General features: G+C 41.7%; 1 protein-coding gene across 12 annotated transcripts in view; it reads right to left on the reverse strand.

Moving 5' to 3' along the window:
• Positions 1–19,476, reverse strand: part of ptprsa (protein tyrosine phosphatase receptor type Sa) — a 262,747-nt gene that overhangs the window by 166,080 nt on the left and 77,191 nt on the right. Inside the window, exon 1 of one of the 12 annotated variants that reach the window (XM_071202892.1) lies at positions 16,934–17,393. The exons of the other annotated variants lie outside the window; for them this stretch is intronic. The gene's annotated coding sequence lies outside the window, so the exon portion shown is untranslated. Of the gene's footprint in view, positions 1–16,933; positions 17,394–19,476 lie in introns of those variants that run through there. 12 annotated transcript variants of the gene reach the window in all.

The raw sequence follows: 19,476 nt of genomic DNA on the forward strand, positions 1-19,476 counted from the left end.
CAAGCATAATTTCACCGGCGCTGGCTCACGCTTTCCTCTGTGTCAACTCTATCTCCCTGTATCAGCGACAAATAGACAGACTCTGATAACAACCTTATTTGCCTCGTTTAAAAAAACATGTGCTTACTGCTTCTCTGCTTACCCAATTCCCTCTTTCACTGGATGGACTAACAGGTGATTGCTTACGTTTTCACTTCATACTGGAAGGAATAACAAACTCTACTTTTCACAAGACTTGTGGCTTTTGATAATAACTGACTTTATAGTTACAAGACCATCTCTCAATCATCTAACCGTGACTCCTAAATTGGGGTATAAACTGAACTGACTCCTGTGTTAAGTTACACACCCATAAAACATGCCATTTGGGACATGTTTCATAGGCGAGGCCAGTTACATGTCATGCTGATGAACAGGGTAACCGTGACCCTTTCACAGCAGGGGGTTGATGAGACCCAGTAATAACCCGGTTGACCTGCCATTTCTGAAAAAGATGCCAAATCAGCTGCCCTATTTTTTAGTGACCACCCGGTCAACACATCTCTACAGCCAAATATGCGATAAATAATGCATATTTTATATTACAAGACTTGGAAGGGACAATTCTTAATTCCAACATATTTCAAATTAGTTCTCCTATGATTGATAAACAGTTACTATGCTCACTTTTGTTACAAACCACTAAAAACATTGACAATCCACACAAATATAAAGTGGTTTCGTGGCAAAGACAATCTTCCCATTTATATAAAAACCAGATGAAAAAAAATCAAACCCTTAAAGGAGACATGTCATGCTTTTCCGGTTATTACCCGTCCCCTGTTATGAAGGTTTTTATTAGTGGTGCACGATAATTATCGGCCCGATAATTATCGGTCCGATATTAGGAATTATGACGTCATCCCGATAAACCCGATAAAAGTATTAATAGCCCCGATAATATACAATATATTTTTTGGGTAAAAAAAAGAAAAAAATACTGCGGTGTGGGTGGATTGGGATGAGGGGCGCTTGTTTTTCCCTCGGCTCCTCCCGTTTTGCCAGTATTGTGGTATTAGTGGTTTAGTAAGAGGGGAGTTTTTCACAAATCCAGCACTCCCTAACTCATGCCTGGCTGTGACGTAAATGGTGTGCGACCGTGAAGCCAGGACAGTAAACAAACATGTCGTCGATAGTATGGGACTATTTCAAAGTTTCAGAGTTAGATAGTTTGCTTGGTATTTGTATTAACAAATGCAATGCAGAAGTTCCACGAGGGAAAAAGGCAACGAGCTATAATACTTCCAACCTGATTAGTCACCTGAAACATCGCCATCGCTACGATGGTGTGTTAAAAGCGTACGAAGACGCCTGCGCTGCTAAACTAGCGGCGAATCCAAAGCCAGCTGCAAAGGCACCGGGGCTTTTACCTATCGACGAGGCTTTTGAAAAAGGCAAGAAGTTTGCCAGAGACGACCCCAGGGTTAGTTTTGTTCATAGTAGTAATGCTCATGTCATTTGCTCACTACTAGTCTTTTTTTACCACCAGGTGTGCAAAAACTACAGGTACATTTAATATATTATATTATTATCGGTTATCTGTATCGGTATCGGTCTTGATAAGCAGGAAGTTATCGGTATCGGTTTCAAAAAACCAATATCGTGCATCCCTAGTTTTTATGCATGTAAACAGTCTGCAGAGTCACAAACCCTCAAAGTACACCCTGTAGCGAGTAAAACTCTAACACAGAAAATACCTCCCCAAAACGCCTCGTTGATTTCCCATTTCCCATTGTTTACTTCCTGGGTATCGCTACGCAGTGGCGAACCGTGTCTATCACAACTGGACCTTCTGTAGACACACACACACCCCCCGCCGCCTCCGTCTTTTCACTGAATTGTCGTCTTGAAAAGGGTACTCACAACAATTCCGCAACAACTTCATCTTCACCTGTTGCACTTGTCATTTCAACGTTAAAAACAATAAAACGGCATGAATTGCTTCGTCGCATTCATGTAGATCCTCTGTCTCGAACCAGTTAACTAGCGGGCCTTCTAGAATACCCTGGAACCGAGGGGAACTCTGAAAGAATACGCCCATTGGCTACAAATCAGTATATGATTGGTTGATCAAACTGTCAGTCGTCGTACGCTCTCATTCAGTGCAACGGCCAGGGCATTCGATCAAGGATATAGAATACCTTGGTTGAAGGACAAGATCTGATCGGTTGCTTTCTTTTCTAACACAAAACCACTGAAATGCGTAGTGCATGGTCCGAGAAGGACAAACAAATCAACGTAACACTGTAATATTACAGATCAACGACACAGATACAATTCTCATTTATTCATTTTATATACATTTTATTTATATAATTAAATCGATTTTTTGTTTGTTTTATCTGAGTGTTCCAGGGTATACCTATCTGAATACCTTGAAGGCCCTGACGGTTTGCCACTGTCGCTACATAGGGATACCCAGTAGCCACGCCCAGAGCTATGACCAGGCGGATTGGTCCACATTAACCAATCCACGGACTTCCACACACACACACACACACACACACACACACACACACACACACACACACACACACACACACACACACACACACACACACACACACACACACACACACACACACACACACACACACACACACACACACACACACAGCTCTGCTGATTTCTCCTCCCTGGCTGCAGGCTGATAACAGACAGTTGGGATCGCGGCGAAATTCTCTCTGCAGACCCATTCTCACAGCGTTTATCAACCTGTTTTTACTTCGGCTGTGACTTTGTGTGTGCTCAGGATGAGTTTGGCTGTGTTTGGCTGTGTATCGCTGTGTATCGCTAAACAAGGAAACAACACCACGGAGCTCAGCGCGATTCACAACGTCCCGACCAATCAGAGCACACTGTGCTCACAGGGAGGGTGGGGACTGGAGCTATTGGAGCTACAAAGAGCCATTAAAGGCAGAGAGTGAAATTCAGTGAAGACACGTAGTTTACAGAGATGCTGTATGAGAAACCAATGTGAGTTTGGAAAATTGCACAATATAAATATATTCTAGAACTCAACAATGGAATTATGATCAGTGGAAATGGCCATGACGTGTCTGTCTCCTTTAAAACATTATTCTGCCATTGATTTTGTTCATAAACAAAGGGTGACAAGGGTGGAAGGCCCCCACCCTCGGTGCTAATCTCCCAAAACGTGGCTGGTATCTCTGATTGCTATGTTGTCGTTCTTACCCCAGCCTCCGTCACTTTTTAATCAGGATTATCTTCCCTGACACCGAGATTCGAGAGTTAATTAGGGGTCCAGCCATTGCAGTTGATGGAGCCCTTTTGGAATAGCAAGGATTATTTTAATTCTTCTTCTGCTCTAATTTGTTTTGTTGTCAGTCTGTTCAACCTATAGCACTCAATCAGGCAAGACTTCAGAGATCACGTCATGGTAGCACACTGAAAACGTCATGGTAGCACACTGACAACCATTTTGATGCGTTGCTCAATATGTCCGCACAACACAGCATACACAACTACGTGGACTTTGGTGTGTATTGAGCATATCCACTTACATTCACAATCACCTATTGTAAAGCAGTTTTTCACATTTATTTTCCTCAGAGAAAAAAAATGTCTGGGAAACAACTAAATCTTTAACTTCTCACAAAAGAAAAGAAAAACGACAGGTTGCCCACTCTGTGTTCTGTCAGCTGGAATACAGTGCAGAGTGCCTGTCTCCATTTACATACAAATGTCACCTTCTATCTTCCCAGGGGCTGGGGAAGGTTGTACTCTCTCCACTGTGATGCGCTTGACAAACCTTTCTTCCCCATCTGGGAGACAAGCCTGTGATGCACAGTGAGAAAGTGAGAAGGAACTCAATGCAATTTGCCTCTGGTGCCTGTCTCCTTTTTTATTTTACGCGCCACGCTGTAATTTGTATAATATATAGGCTTTGTTTCCATTTCACTGAAATTTGAAAAAGAAGCCCAGCCTGCAGGAGCTGTAATTACTACGGAGGACTTATGATTGGACTTTTCTTATGCTGGGGAAATTATTAATACAAAATGAATGATCGCAGTGAGCCAGACTGCAAACGAGGAGGGAACAGTAAAAATGTAAACAACACCTACAAACAGTCTGACAACGAGCATCTTGTAGTAAGAGAGATGATGGCATCATCTGCATACAAAGTAACCATCAGAGCCCAACATGGCAGTAGGGCTGAACGATTAATCGATTTGAAATCGAAATTTGAAATTATGCAATTATCAAATCGCAAAGCCTGCGACCGTACTTTTCGGACTATAAAGCGCACCTGCATATAAGCCGCAGCAGCTAAATTGTCTGTCTGTCTTGCTCTCGTTCTGTCTCTCGGTTCCACTTTTACTTTGGCGCGTTACCTGTCTCACTCTTTTCCGGCCTCCAGCTTTTCCTGCTGGAGCCCGCCGCTTAAAGGTGGCAGGCGCGGACCGGTCATAGAGCCCATAGTGTTAAAGGTGGTTAATTTTACCTGTAAAATCCATAGATTTAGGAGGTTCCCTAGTGGCCGTTAGCTGTACAAAAAAAATGGGGGAAAAAGTTGCGGCTTATAGTCCGAAAAGTACGGTAATTAAATGTTTGTATTTCTTTGTTCTTCTTGTGTGTCAGTCATCCACACCAATCAGAGGTGCTGTGCTCCACATGTACCAGTCATTGTTAACCAATCAGAAGCGGCCCATGATAGTAGGTGATAGACAGATTGATCCAATCACCTGCCAAGTATTTTTTAAATACTTTTCCAAATGGCTTCCAATGGAGCTTTCCTAGATGGTTGGTGAAACAAACCATCTGAGTCAGGTTAGTAATGCTCCATCACATGTTTTACATCTATTACAGGGTGAATCTTAAACTGAAGCTTGACTTTAAAGCAACCCAACGGAAGTTTCATGTAAGTTTAGTTCTTTCACTCGTAGCTCGGGGTGCTAGAGACGAGAGCACGTTGATACAACCTTCCTCACCGGAGATATGGCCGCATTTTACAATAAACTTCCGTTGGGTCGCTTAAAAACAAATATCGCAAATCGAATTGCAATCGCAATATCTGTCAGAAAAATTGCAATTAGATTATTTCCCCAAATCGTGCAGCCCTACGGCAGTGTTGCTTGTATTCCCAGAGATGCACAGGCAGCCATTTTCTGTGGTTAAGTGGCCCACATAGTGATTCCACGCTATCACTCATAAACCAGGACGTGGATCCCCTGATGCATAGGGATGCACAATCAGCCTGACAGGCAGGTAGTTACTCCTTTTTAACCCCGACTAGTGCTGAGTGATGCAACAGAACAGCCGGGTCCCTCCCTTTCCTCCTCCTCTGCTTTCCTCCCTCACTCGCCGTCTCCTCTCTTTTCTGTACCTTCTTCGTTCACTCCTCATTTCTCTCTTTCTCCCTAGCCTCCTATTTCTTGCACACTCCCTCTCTGCATTATTCTCCACCCTCACTTTACCCCCCCTCCCTCCTTTCACTAGTCCTATTCACTGGCTCCCTCTCCATCTCTCTACCTCCCAGAGGCCCATGTTTCCTTGCTTGCATTACACACAATTACTTCCATCCATCAATTATCTGCCTGCTCCTCTTCAGCTAGCCCACTTCCCTTTCTCCCCTCTATGACAACAACCCCCGCTATGCTGCATACACATGTTTCTTTGCGACCCCCATCTCTCACCTCCCACCCCTCGGGGCAGCTGAGTGTACCTCCCAACACACTTGTCCCCCTTCCCCTTCTCCTCCTTTCTATTCCCCCAGTGCCCACCCTTCTGTAGCCCCCCTCATACCAGATGTCCCTAAAGTTTTGTTGAGGCTCTGCATGGGAGGAGAAGGCAGTAACAAAAGGAAAGGGTGGTGGATTAGAGGGGGCGAAAGGAAGGGTGGGTGTCTGTTTTTCTTTCAATGGGCCAAGCCATCTTGCCCTTGGCTTTCTGTGTGTGCACAATGAACGCCATCAGATTAACAGAACACACACACACACACACACACACACATAACCACTCATATTTTATAACAATTTCTCACTAAAACTGCAAACTTATCAGTCAAACAATGCTAATGGACTTTCTTTGTTTAGTCTTATCATAAACAGTTTGTTATACAAGTCAGACATCACTCAGCTTGTGGAAAGGCTTCTACCTACAATTCTATCTCTTCATCCTTAAATTCAGTTTTTGAAAAGCTGGAGCAGTTAAGTACGGCCTACGTCCAATTAACTTAGTTACTGAATACATCAAAACTGTTATTAAAGATGTATTTGGAACATTTGAAATTGATTGCACGTTTACCACTTGTTTGTTAAAATCAGCCGAACAAAGACTAAGGTGGTGTTTACACGGGAACGAAACGGGTTGTATCCGCTACTTTTCTCTTTCGTATAGCCCGTTCGTTCACACGAGGCCATAACGGAACCGCGGAAACAGACCCCTAAAACGATAACGGGTCCCAAGGTGGATAGATCTGCAGACGGAACGCTCTGGGGGGCCAAACGGCTCTGTGTGTCCTATACCAGTGATTCTCAAATGGGGGTACGCGGACCCCTAGGGGTATGTTGGGGTACTGCAGGGGGTACGTGATTTTTTTTTTCAAAAACTGAAAAAAGTTAATTTAAAAAATACCATGCATGATTACAAAAATAATATTAGTACAATAAGTTAAATAGAAAACACAATTTTATATAAAATATTCCTAGAACCACCTCATATAAACATGTCAAATGTGTGTATTGTATAGGTTTGCATAATATATCATTCTGTTCATTGGTTTGTTAACCCTCTGGAGTCGGTGGACGCGCCGGCGCGTCCAGGTGCGCATAATGTTACGTAATTAATCATATATTTTCGATTATAAGGAGTAGAAACATGATTCAGATATCCGCGGAATTGCTGGAAGAGTAGCTTTCCAACGGTATCTCCTGTAAGACTGTAACCAGGGCACAGCAGCCAATATGGCCGCTCAAAGCAGCTTGACTTTACACTGTGTGGGATTGGTGGATTCGTGTGTCCGTCAAGGAAATCTCGGCCGGCAGCCATCATGGTCTAAAATGGACATCAAGAAATCACTAAGGACCTACCCACCAAGTAAAAAAAACATAAACCACGTGTCTCCCATCAGTTTACGTATGTAAGGAGAGAGAGAGAGACAGAGAAAATGGCTAAAAAAAACGTTACAGTTGCCGACTTCGCTAGAGATTTTTTCCGCTAGCAGCAGTGAAGATAGAGCCTCAGAACCTGAAGTCTTCGACTCTTCTGAAGGAGAAAAATACAAAGACAACAACAAGGATCCATTTGGACATGGGTAAGTGTAAATATTACAGTAATAGTGTACTGGTAATGTGTGGGGAATACCGCGAAAATGAACAATAGGTTTATTGATATATATTTTTTCATGAACTTTTTCTTGGGACAAAATAGACTCCATTAGCAAAAGTTTACTCTGTGTTAAAGTTATTTTGGTGTGTAAAAGTGAGATTACATGTAGATGATTAAATTAATCATGTATTCATCCCACAACGGAGACATTTACAGTGACATGTTTTTGCCATCGATTATTTTATCATACTGTTCTGTACAGATGAGACTTTGTCATAGATTTATTTATATGTGTGCCTGTTATTATTTTACCGTCCTGTACAGATAAGACTTTGTAATCAGATGTAGCCTATGTGTGTGTGTGATTTTATACTGAATGTAAAGTAACTGGAAATACCTGTGTGTGTGTGTGTGTGTGTGTGTGTGTGTGTGTGTGTGTGTGTGTGTGTGTGTGTGTGTGTGTGTGTGTGTGTGTGTGTGTGTGTGTGTGTGTGTGTGTGTGTGTGTGTGTGTGTGTGTGTGTGTGTGTGTGTGTGTGTGTGTGTGTGATCGAGAGACTCCTTCTCCAACCTCCCAAACTTTCTTTATATGTGTGCATTGTTATTTGTGCTTGAGCAACATTTTACTTGAACTTTATTTCAATGAATTATTGTAATTCATTTTAATTTGTTTTACAGAGATGTTTCACAGCTGTCTGGGCCTAGTGGCCCACAGGCGGCGGAGTTTATCCAGGAGCCAGAACATCCATCTGTGCCGGCCCCCAGGTCAAAATCTACTGTGGCTCAAGGGCCTTCACCAGAGCCATCACCACCAAGGACCAGCAGACCAGCATCACTACAGCTGCCTCCACCTCCATCTGCGGCTGCCACCAGGTCAAGATACACCTCAGCACAAAGGCTCCACCACAGCCATCACCTTCAACCCACCCAGCAAGGAGGTCTCGTGGAGGTCTCGTATAGCACTTGTACCCCCCACCTACACAGCAGCCCATGCACCATCACCCCCACCTACACAGCAGCCAGACCCACTGTCTTGGAAGACACTGTCTTGACATTTATAATGAATAGTTGGTTGAAAGTTCTGATGTTCAATATTGTAAATAGTTAGATTTTCCAGTTTCTTATATTTATATAAATAGTTGGTTGAAAAAAACATTTATAATAAATTGTTGGTTGAAAATAAAAGGTTGAATGCTCAATTTGTATTTGTACACATCACATGAACCTTGGTATGTAATATGAAGTCATTATTCAGTCCTGATGTATCTCAGTCCCTGCTGTGGTGAAAGTAGAGTGATAAACACCTGTTTTACTCAATATTCGAATTACATTTTTTTCATTTTAGACATGAATAACACATTTATATACAGTTTAATTCAAATATTTCACTGCTTTTGTGATACTAAGACTTTGGTAACCAAATCTAAAACACCAAAACAATTCGATCACATGAGGAAATGTGTGTTTTCACAAGAGTTTTGAAGATTTTCCGAAAATCGGATGTAACATTTTAAGCTTTTGAGCTACTTATCTCATCAAAAAGTGCTCTAAGGTGAGTAATATGCATAAGCAATACCAGAGATTGTCCTGAACATTTTGATATTTAACACATGGGGTGCCATGTTAGAAGAAATACATTTAAAAGGGGATTTAAGAAAACATAAAAAAATCGAGAAAATACCCTTAGACTCCAGAGGGTTAAACTTCAATTGAAAAACTCCTTGGAAAGATCTGTTTACATTTTTTTTCATTATGTTATTATTTTTCATGCATAAAATCAAAATATCCTTAGTTTGTTGTAATGCATGCATGAAGGAGTAAATAAATCACACACTGAGGGAACATCACTATATTGGAATTATTTGTATAGGTTTTTTCGATCAAAAATGTTCGGGGTCGGTCAGGGGGTACTTGGCTGAGAAAATGTTTCAAAGGGGGTACATTACTGAAAAAAGTTTGAGAAGCACACTGTCCTATACGATAATTTTCCTGATAACGATGAAGCCATAGCCCCGCCTCTCCCCACCTCTGCTGCTCACTGCTGTAGCAGTCAGTCACTACTACTGTCAGTAGCTACTGCTACTGCTACTGACAATGCTACAGATGTTAGTGCATAATCTACAGCTCCTCTACCACAACCATCAGCAACAAGTGGACATGGAGAACTACCTGAACTACATGTTGCTAAATCCACCGCGGAGCATAAACAGAAGGGTAACCAGGCAACCATGGCAACCATGCTCGGGGTCTTCTTCGCTGCTTTTGGTGTATTTTGTGGGCGGAAGTACAGCACCACTTACAGGCCCGGCATATGTACTGCAGCATCTCCAGCGAGTCGAGCGGTCTCGTGTGAAGGGACACGTTTATTGAGCCGTATCCGTGTGAACGGAATACTTTTTTGATATCGAATTCGTTAGTTTGCGTTTCGTTTGCGTTCCTGTGTAAATGGGGCCTAATACATTATTGACATTGTTGAACAATCAAAGGCAATAGTGTAAAAGTGGCAGTGTTATTTTACCTTCATTTTAATCATGCTGTCCACTTAACTAGGACACAATCATATTGTTAATTCTAGATGCTTAGTTGAGTATCAAACCAAAACCAATATTACAGTGCATGAGAATGACAAGATGTCTGACCTTCCTTATGCAAAGTGTTCAAAATTGTATCATCTAGAGCAGGCATCCTCAAAGTACGGACTCCGGTCCGGATCCGGACCGAACCACAACTGTCTCTGGACTCTGAGCAAATTATACTTTTCATATGTATTATCTGTATCTGTGTTATCTGTGAGACATCGCCACAACGCAACGAGTCAAAATGATCCGCTATGTCCATAGACTGCAAACAGCGCTCATCGGACATTTATGAGAGAAAGTCTCTAATGTCCGAGTGCAAGTGAATGCAGCACAAGATGCACGTCATGTAACCCCTCCCCCGGTCCTGGCACGAGCGTGGACATATGATTGGCGGCGATTTCATTTGAACGGGACGGCGCAAAACGAGAAGCATTCGGACCCAAGCACTGAAGGAATGAGGTATTTGCGGTCTACACTGACAGAGAAGAGACTGTCAGTGTGGCTGTACTCAGCATTGAATCAAAACACACTAAAGCTGTTGATCTTAATACTTTTGTGAGGCGTTTTGCTGAACAAAATGGTAATCGCCGCATTCAGCTGTAATACACATCAACTTGATGCTCTGCTCACAGATGAGCATACACAACTATTAAGATGATGACCTTACGTGTGTAAATATATATTTTTCTTTGAGGGGGTCTGCCCCCAAAAAACTGTTTTAAGTCCTGAGAAAGTCAAATAAGACGGTGTGTAAAACTACACTGCCCAGCCAAACAAAAGTAACCACTTTGATTTAACTAGGTTAGTAGGTAAGGACATTCCACTGGATAATAACTGAATATAAAAGAATGCATTACTGAAGTGATGGAGACCAGGTTGAAGGCAAACAAAAAGAGGAAATAACAGGTCAAATCAAGCAAATCCCCTCTCAGATTCCACAGCAACCAGAAGAACATAAATACTGGCTGGTGATTTGATTAATCAGCTTCGTGATGGAATAAAAAATGCACAGTGCATTTCCTTAGCTGTGGATGAGTCCACTGACACCACTGACATTGCTCAGTTGCTGGTGTTTGTGAGTTGTTATGATGAGGCAAAGGGGGAGTTTGTTGAAGATGTGTTGGGCCTGACGAACCTCCGTGGACACACAAGGGGGCAAGACATTTATAAAGCAATAATGGGAATGCTGAATGAAAAAGAGTGCAGCTGCCTTTATTCATAACTGTGCAGCTCTTACACTGCGACTCTGAGGGGTCAAGCACAGACACAATAACAATGAAAACTGCTGCATACAGATTATTTTTGTTTTTGCAACCTCGTGTTAAGAATCTTGTTGCAATTGTTTAAAAGTTTGAATGACCGTAATAAATGGACCTTTGTCTTATTGAAACATTTATTTTGGACCTTTAAGATTTGTATTTGAGTACCCCTGATCTAGAGGCTCAAATAATGCCCAAACGAAAAAAGTATCTAGGAAATATTTATGTAAATATAAATACAAACGCGTACTAGGGCTGTACCCGAATATCCGAATATTCGTTCGTTGGAGTACTATTCGGGTTTCAATTTCGTTATTCGGATATTCGTTTTGTTTGTTTTTTCTTCAAATTGAATTTATTGAAATCTCCAATATCAACGTAAGAGCTTGTGCCTCTTCGAGGGGGTGCTAACACTTAAACATACCGTTATCGTTGACTTTCTCCATCTTTATATGTAGATATTACTTTTCTCCATTAATCTCCGTCACGTTGTTTCCAATGCAACAACAACTTCCTGTCAACTGCGCCAACTCTCCTTCAAAATAGAAGCATGTCCATAAATAGGAAGCCAAGCCAAATTACACTTAAGACATATACAACTGCCACGAAAGTAACAAACACAATGCGATATCCTTTTCAATTTCAAAGAACACAAATTGGGTTACATTAACAAATAACTATGAAACAACAATACTGTTGAATAACAAAATGAATGCCGTGAATACACCGAAATACACGAGTTGAAGCGGTTTGCTGCTGATTACTACGCCCCCCCCCCCCGCGCGGGCCGAATATTAGAATATTCGCTGCTGATTACTACCGAATATCCGGAGCCCGAAAAATGGTATTCGGGACAGCTCTAACGCGTACTACTTCACAAGTACGCACTTCATACAGATGGCTCAACAGGCTGGTGAGGAGCATCTAACGGCCTGCATGAGCTGCATTTAAATGAGCTAAATGCAACCTGTTTGACCCCTTTGGGAATGGGGGTGCTTAGCCCCCACTACCACGTGTCTAAAACCTCAGAAGGGTCAAACTACCAGGGCACAGGCCAGCCCCTCCTGCCAGACCTAGTTTACAAGGGGAGGAGGAGGCAGACGCCCCAGGGGGAACCTCTGTGCATCAATCTGGGGGAGGCCAGCTGGTATTCGCACAAAACATAGGAACAGCCCAACAGCAAGCATCAGCGGACAGGACCAGACACATGCATTTGAGGCCTAGTCCAGACCTTGTGTTAATTACTTCTCACCATGAAACACCAGATCACATTAACTCCATAACCATAAAGAGGATGGGATCAGGGCCAGAGGGAAAGGCGCGTGGATGGGTGTTGGTCTGAGTAGAGCAGTGTTTGGTACGGTTTCCTCTCAGGCTTTAACAGACTATGCAGTGCACTATGTTTGATCAACTGTGTTGTATCTTGAGGGAGGCAGACTCCAGTGAACAAGGGAGTAGCAGGCATCAACAGCCGGTCTGCTACTGCTCGTCGTCAAAAGCAGATTACTGTCACTTCATCAGAAGGTGCTGGAGCGAATCATTTTTGTAAAACCTGAAGGTACCGGGGGAATGGGCAGGAGGCTGGGGAGGTGACAGTGTGTCGATGTATTCCCAAAGGCTTTACCAGATATTCTGGCAGGGATTAGTGGAGTCCATGTGTACCTTCACTTCTGTACACAATAACTTGACAAGCGAAAATACTCTATTTAAGACTCCTTTTTCCACCTAGCACATCTGAGGTGATAAAAGCACTAAAATGCAGTAAAGACACATTTTTATGTTTTTAAATTGTCTGGACTCCAATGCTCTGGTTTTTCTCTTCCACCACTTGGCTATTCTTTCTGTAAAGACAATTAACACTACTCCAGGTGTAAACATTCTGACATTTTCTCCAAAGTGCATTACAGTGCTGAGCTTGCATATTCAAAATGAAAGGCTCCAGGGACTTTAAAGGTCCCATGTCATTTCTACTGATAATGATTCCATTGTTAAGGTCTACTAGAATAGATTTATATTGTGCAATTTTCCAAACTCATATTGGTTTCTCATTCAGCATCTCTGTATATTTACAGTATATATGCTCCGATCGATATTGGCCGATACTCACTCTCTGCCGATCGATCGGTGCTCTCTAAAAATGCCAATCGCGAGAGCCAATTGCGAGAGCCAATTGCGAGAGCCGATCGCATGGCGTAAAAATGATGACGTAAAATACACGACACTTTTCTCTGTGCGCGGCAAAAGAAGCTCGCCAAAATGGCTTCACCAGTCTGGCAGTATTTTAAGGTGTCCGAAAATGACAATAAAGTAGCGGTACGTAACGTGTGTGTGAAGCAGAAATCCTGCAGCTCCACCCACTGTGATGGACCGGTGAGCGGAGCAAAACACACAAGAGTTAGACCTAACACACTAGCTATTTTATCTACCTCTGGAACTAGCTAAACTAGTTATAAATATATGTATTCTTCACTGTTGGGTCACTCATTACTGGATCAGTGAGCTGCATGAGATACTGACAGGCTGTCAGGAGAGGGAGAGGGGGAGAGGAAAAAAGAGCGCTTCCGCTAATTTCTCCCGTGTTATTATCCAAAGTTAATGTAAACTTGAATAATGTACTTAATTTGAATGTAATAATTATGTTGGTGGTCTAATCCTTACATAACTGCATCCAGAGACATTGTACTTTTTACTGTAAGACTTTATACATGTGAAACAAATGTATAATGTGAATGATCTTTTGATAACTAGCATGTTTGCTTTTATGCTATAAGTTCTTACATGTTACTTTAATAGAGTATTTCACCCCACCCTGGCTATATACAAAATGTGAATGACAGGCTAGTAATCGACAAATCGGAGAGAAGGGGACACTTTACAAGACACACTGCCTCCTGTTTTCACAGCCAGAATAATTGCACCTTGTGTCGCCAGAAGAGCACTGATTTAGCACTCAGAGCATATTAAAATGAATAAACACAATTAGCTGTGAGTGCAACAGCACCTCTGCACAGCGCACATTTCTCTCTGCAACGACACTCTCTTCAGAGCAGCTGTTATTAACTGTGATGTTGCGTCAAGTGCAATGTGTCTAATTGTAAAGCACTTGATGCCACCAAAATGTTACTAATTTGTAGTTGAATAAAATGAATGGTAATACATGGGTGGGAAAATAAATAATTAGATGAACAAAGGGCTAGGCAATAAATGTGTAGTGTTGGCTGATTAATGTGTTTTATCTCATTAGAAAGATTAAACATTTTATAACCAAACCATGGTGTTCATTCAAGTAAAACCAAGGCACTGTAATTGAAGAGATAAATGTTATTAATAAGACCTAATCCTCTAATTCATTAGTACATGTGTTTTGGGATGTGTGACTTTTGAAAATGGCAGAGATCTAATTTTGACATTTCAGTGTAACATCTGGAAAATCTCTAATGATAAAAGGCTCTTAAAGTATCAAGAGCTCTGCTTGCTTGTCCTCTATACAAATCCAATAGTCTAAGTTGGTTGTATTTCAAACAGTCAAAATGCAAGTTTCATGTTAAGAACCCCAAAGAACACAAACTATACAACAGTCAGAAACATGACAACATCTGAAATCTCCTGTAGTATGACGTTAAATAGCCTCCAGTCATTCTGTGAGGCCTGTAGCTATCTACAATATCCTTCTCTTCTCCACCCTTTGATCCCGTTAAAAATGAGAAAGAGAATTCACCCTACTGTCGAGGTAGGGGAAATAAAAGAAAACAGCTCAGAATGTAATAATTGCAAAGGAAATTAATTTTCAAAACCCTGAGGAGGACACTTCTTTAAGGCCTCCGTTCTTGGGGGGGGGGGGGGGGGGGGGCACAATTAAATTAGCTTCTCTTCCAAGGGTAGGGAAAGGAGCTCCGGGGAGAATTCTAAAGTTTTGTCCAATAAAATAAGTTTTCGAGGATGTAACACTCTCACTGCACCCTCCTTCGCCACTATTCATTACAACTGCTTACAAGCTTGCCACTCACAAACGCATCGATCTGCGATTTCCACAGACAAAAAAGAAAATATGTCAAATTAAATAAAACAGCACCTTGCTTTGACAGACATGCCGGTCACGCTCAGTTGACTGTGCCTGGCAGCTTTTACTTGGCATTCTCATTGCCTTTTGTCTTTCTTACCCAGTTATTTGACAGTGATCAGGAGGTGATGAATTGTTCAATTAAAGCCACATTAAGAATCCAGCACTAACTTGATGCACAGCCTCTTGGTATGTGTTGTCCATTACTCCAAAGGACAAGACTCCTTCTTGCTACTGACAATCAACATGTGACTCTCATCATAAGACAAATGGGTTTATTTATATAGCCTAGCAGGCTGATTGAATACTGGATTGCAAGACTGATGATCTGGAGTTACAACATACATTAAACCTGAATAACCATTACAAATGGAAATGTGGTATAATTGGTGTTGATAAAAAAAAAAATGCATAATAGAGGAGAATATATTCCCCATTATGGGATTGTCTAAGGTTCACCAAGGTGTATAATAGCCTCAAAAGTATAAAAGCAATGGATGTACTGTAGGATGTATAGCTAGATGAATTGTCTTATGTGCAATTTCCCGCTTAATTCTCTGGTTTTGACCCCGACATCTGAAAACTCTAAATGTCTAGATACTTCTCTATTTTATTAAGATCTGTAATAAAAACAACACTGTTTGTTCTTGTCTGTTCAGAAAGCTTCAGTAAATTAAATGCATTACTAATCTGTTGTTGGCTTGCAGTTCACTGTTGGGGTGGGAGGTGAGGGGGAGGGAGGGAAATTAAGATCCACTGCAATTCAAGTTAGGCTCAATTGTCTTACTGTAGCTTGCTGTATCAAACAAATATGAAAAAAAGCCAAAGCTTGTAGCCAGAGTCAGACAACAGTTATTTCTTAAGCAAAGCAACAACCCTTTAGAACAAAGAAAGCTAATTGTAAAAAAAAAAAAAGGTTATTGATTGTACGAAAAACAGATAAATAACTTAAAGTGGCTATAAGTTTAAAAAGATAACAAAAAAGCTCAAATAATTAACAATAAACTCTACAAAAAGCAGTCTAGACACATTACAAGTAAATATGCTACTTCGACACCATTGTTATCTATCGTGTTAGACAGGATGGAACAAAAATAATCAATATAAATTGTATAGTGATTCAGTAAATTAATATCCCCTTATCAATAGTCACATCAGTTGTTTCATTGACATTTGTAGGCTTTTGCTTAGCCCTGATAAAAGTAATGAAAGTTCAACCTGCTTCACATTAGCAGAACCATGCACATAATGGCTAAAAAATGCTTGCCTTGATGTTTTCAAATGCAATGTTATGTGAGCATTTTGTTCAAACTCTCAACAGAATGCAGGATCAGTGTTAGACCTGTGTGTTTGGGGGGGTCCGGGGGACACCTTTGCTTTAAGGCGCTGACTCAGTGCAAAATGAGAAAAACTGAAGTTTACTGAAAAAAAGTCAGAACTTATTTTTGCAATAACGTTTCCTTTGAAACACATTCGTGCGAGAGAACAGAAAAACATACCTCTTTATTTATCCCCCCTAGCAGACTGGAAAAAAAGGATGAAAATAGACACCCGGTAGATAAAACGGTCCAGCATTATGCCAGAGTTGAAGGAGAGTTAAAGAGGAGTAACTTTTTCCTCATTCTTATCACATAACATATTGAACTGCTCTTTAAGCGCATATCAATCATTTCGAGAGATCAGAGAAGAAAAGTTGCAAGCACTTACTTTTACCGCGTGAGAAAAGTATTTCTGAGACTACCCCCTAGTTGGTTTACGGGGGCAGATTTTAAAATCCAAATTCGTTGTGGATGAGAGGTCGTATTCCTGGAGAAAATTTTTTTACTTCACATTCCCGACGGTGAAAAACCCGCTATATTCCACTTTGTTGAGCAGCAGAGCAGTCACTTGTTATTGGAGGGAGCGAGTATAAAATACCTCTATTATTCCCTGTACGTTTGTATTCCTTTTCCCGAGATCAGACGCTCCGAGCTAGAATCTCGTTGAGTCTGTGAAAGAAAAAGTAAATACCCTATAATAATCCGTGCGCGACACCGCCGCGCGCGGATCTCCAAATGTAGGCTATCTCTCTTTATTGGTGTTTCTCGTTATCTCTGCGTCCCAGGTTTTGGTTCCTTTCTTCCTAAATCCACCTCATACGGACTGGGGGTGGGGAGACAGGAGTCAAATACCCCCCTTCTCCCTCCCCTCGATTGCAGTGAAAAAATACGGAGCTGTGTGATGCGTTCAATGTACCCTCATAAACTTCGTGTCTTGACTTCTCCCGAGTCGTAAATCCTACCACTTGGTGCGTTCAAGCACGTTTAGTCGAAAAAACCCAACACAATGGGGGCCGAACGAAACAGCTTATTAGGCAACAGGCTGATTTTATTTAGTTGATATAGCTCGGCTGCGTCGGCAGAATTACTACGAGACAAATGCAGAGCAATGGTGCATTGACGGAAAAATACTTAAAAGAGAAAATCGTTGGTAAAGATAGTTAACATGTTCTTACAGTAAGTGATAATGAAGCATGTTTTCATACTCCTAACAAATATAGATGCGTCGTTGAGACAAAAATGTTGGTACTAATGCAACATGTGAAGTTCATAAATAAACTTTAATTGTCAAAATGAACTACAACGTTTACTGTAGATTTAGCAAGAAAACATCCAGTAATTATTAATAGTCAATCGACAAGCTGTGATGAAATATCCATGTTTTGTCGGTTATGTCCCTTTTCCCATTAAAATGGTAATACTAATCAAATTACGATTGAATTGCTTTAATAGTCAGTGACAATAAAAGTAACCTATTTGAATGTGCTAAACAACAAAACAATAAGCTGCAATAAAATAAGGTCTTAATTAAAAAAATAGACAAATAATACAATAATAAGTTGATTATCAACCATTGGTGCCAAGTTATCCCTTTATCACCCCATTCTTTTAATTTAAATGAGGAGGGAATTGGACTTGATTTTACCCATTCACATTGGCTTTCAGGGGAAACAAAAACTCTGATTGGATGGTAGAATTCAAATTTGAATAGGGACAGCTGGGCTCCACTTTGTCCAGTAGGAGGCGAGACATAAACTGAACTGACATCAATCCACTGGCCCACAGTCAGTTACCACCAGCCAGCATGCAGCCAAATGTTACTTCCAAGGCTAAACTATGTTAAGTTTTCTTGACCCTTGTTTAAGATTATTTTCAAAATTCTAAATACTTTCTGGCTCAGAAGTTCCCTTGTCCCTTACCACAGCTACAACTGCTCAGATTAAACATTTCAGTAGCTTGCTACGTCAAATGACCTTACTGTAGCATTTAGAACCAGGGTGTATGATTGATAATTGATGGAAATGAGATTGAATTGGGCAGACTTTGGAAGGGGACTAACATTTTTGAGGCACAGTGCATCAAGTGAAAGGCCTCGTCTGCCCTATTGGGAGGAGAGTAGCAATATATTCTGTGTGAAATGTTCAAGTTATGCAGGCAGTAATGGATAGCAACAAGCCCTTCTAAAAAGACCTATCTTCTGTTGGCAAAAAGCTACTCTGAGCTACAAGCAATCCTCCACTGCCCTCTCTCTGCTCTTTGTTTAAAACCCAGTGTGACATGTAACCAGTGGCGGTTTTACGGGGTGGCACGGGGTGGCAGCTGCCACCTCAGAAAAATGCCTTGCCACCCCAGTTGGCAGCTTTGTTTTGAAAGAAAAGTTGTGGCTCATCGGACATTTATGAGAGAAAATATCTAATGTCCGAGTGCAAGTGAATGCAGCACAAGACCGAGCCTTGTAACCCCTCCCCCCCTGGCGCGAGCTTGGAAACGGGGGGACAGCGCAAAACGAGAAGCATTTCCATGGGAGCCTGCCTGCAGACCTCCACTCTCAGGACAGTTCCGGTGCAGACCTCCACTCTCAGGACACCTCCACTGTCAGTACAGGAAGTGACGATTCTGACGCGTTTTTTTCCCGCCCACCGAAGGACTCGTTTGATGGAAGTTTTCAAATCACAATGGAGACTCATCACGGAGGTGATGAGTCCGACCACCGTGCACTTTGAGTCGGCCTTGGTCAAGCCCTTTTGACCCCCCCAGCATGGTTCTCCTAAAAGTTTTTCGCTCAAATGACACCATGGAGGAATGTAACGGGAGTTGACAGGGGACTCTGCCCTCCTCACGAGTGCCTATTTCCGGACACTTTTTTTCACTTTTCCCCGGTTTTATTATTTTTTTGGCTATTTCACCCGGGGACATTGCCCGGTCTCGGGT

Source organism: Pseudochaenichthys georgianus, chromosome 4 (genome assembly GCF_902827115.2).
Source record: "Pseudochaenichthys georgianus chromosome 4, fPseGeo1.2, whole genome shotgun sequence".
NCBI lineage: Eukaryota > Metazoa > Chordata > Actinopteri > Perciformes > Channichthyidae > Pseudochaenichthys > Pseudochaenichthys georgianus.